The sequence below is a fragment of the Mustela nivalis genome (genome assembly GCF_964662115.1).
Source record: "Mustela nivalis genome assembly, contig: HAP1_SCAFFOLD_1004, whole genome shotgun sequence".
Taxonomy (NCBI): Eukaryota; Metazoa; Chordata; class Mammalia; order Carnivora; family Mustelidae; genus Mustela; species Mustela nivalis.
Genome location: NW_028135660.1, coordinates 226,336 through 228,184, shown reverse-complemented (window position 1 = coordinate 228,184; position 1,849 = coordinate 226,336).

Sequence of the window (1,849 nt, the reverse complement as noted above, 5' to 3'; positions counted from 1 at the left end):
CACCAACGTTGGCTTTCTTTTTCAATATCCCTTTGGCTATTCCCCTCACTGAAATGGACAGATCATCCAAGCAAAAGATCACCAAGGAAATAAAGGCCTTAAACGACACACTGGACCAGATGGACATCACAGATATATTCAGAACATTTCATCCCAAAGCAACAGAATACACATTCTTCTCTAGTGCACATGGGACATTCTCCAGAATAGATCACATCCTCGGTCCTAAATCAGGACTCAACCGGTATCAAAAGATTGGGATCATTCCCTGCATATTTTCAGACCACAATGCTCTAAAGCTAGAACTCAACCACAAAAGAAAGTTTGAAAAGAATCCAAACACATGGAGACTAAACAGCATCCTTCTAAAGAATGAATGGGTCAACCGGGACATTAAAGAAGAATTGAAAAAAATCATGGAAACAAATGATAATGAAAATACAACGGTTCAAAATCTGTGGGATACAACAAAAGCAGTCCTGAGAGGAAAATATATAGCGGTACAAGCCTTTCTCAAGAAACAAGAAAGGTCTCAGGTACACAACCTAACCCTACACCTAAAGGAGCTGGAGAAAGAACAAGAAAGAAACCCTAAGCCCAGCAGGAGAAGAGAAATCATAAAGATCAGAGCAGAAATCAATGAAATAGAAACCAAAAAAACAATAGAACAAATCAACGAAACTAGGAGCTGGTTCTTTGAAAGAATTAATAAAATTGATAAACCCCTGGCCCGACTTATCAAAAAGAAAAGAGAAAGGACCCAAATAAATAAAATCATGAATGAAAGAGGAGAGATCACAACTAACACCAAATAAATACAAACTATTACAAGAACATACTATGAGCAACACTACGCCAATAAATTTGACAATCTGGAAGAAATGGATGCATTCCTAGAAACATATATACTACCACAACTGAGCCAGGAAGAAATAGAAAGCCTGAACAGACCCATAACCAGTAAGGAGATTGAAACAGTCATTAAAAATCTCCAAACAAACAAAAGCCCAGGGCCAGACGGCTTCCCGGGGGAATTCTACCAAACATTTAAAGAAGAACTAATTCCTATTCTCCTGAAACTGTTCCAAAAAATAGAAATGGAAGGAAAACTTCCAAACTCATTTTATGAGGCAGCATCACCTTGATCCCAAAACCAGACAAGGATCCCACCAAAAAAGAGAGCTATAGACCAATATCCTTGATGAACACAGATGCGAAAATTCTCACCAAAATACTAGCCAATAGGATTCAACAGTACATTAAAAAGATTATTCACCATGACCAGGTGGGATTTATTCCAGGGCTGCAAGGTTGGTTCGACATCCGCAAATCAGTCAATGTGATACAACACATCAATAAAAGAAAGAACAAGAACCATATGATACTCTCAATACATGCTGAAAAAGCATTTGACAAAGTACAGCATCCCTTCCTGATCAAAACTCTTCAAAGTGTAGGGATAGAGGGACATACCTCAATATCATCAAAGCCATCTATGAAAAACCCACTGCAAATATCATTCTCAATGGAGAAAAACTGAAAGCTTTCTACTAAGGGCAGGAACACGGCAGGGATGTCCATTATCACCACTGCTATTCAACATAGTACTAGAGGTCCTAGCCTCAGCAATCAGACAACAAAAGGAAATTAAAGGCATCCAAATCGGCAAAGAAGAAGTCAAATTATCACTCTTCGCAGATGATATGATACTATATGTGGAAAACCCAAAAGACTCCACTCCAAAACTGCTAGAACTTATACAGGAATTCAGTAAAGGGTCAGGATATAAAATCAATGCACAGAAATCAGTTGCATTTCTCTACACCAACAGCAAGACAGAAGAAAGAGA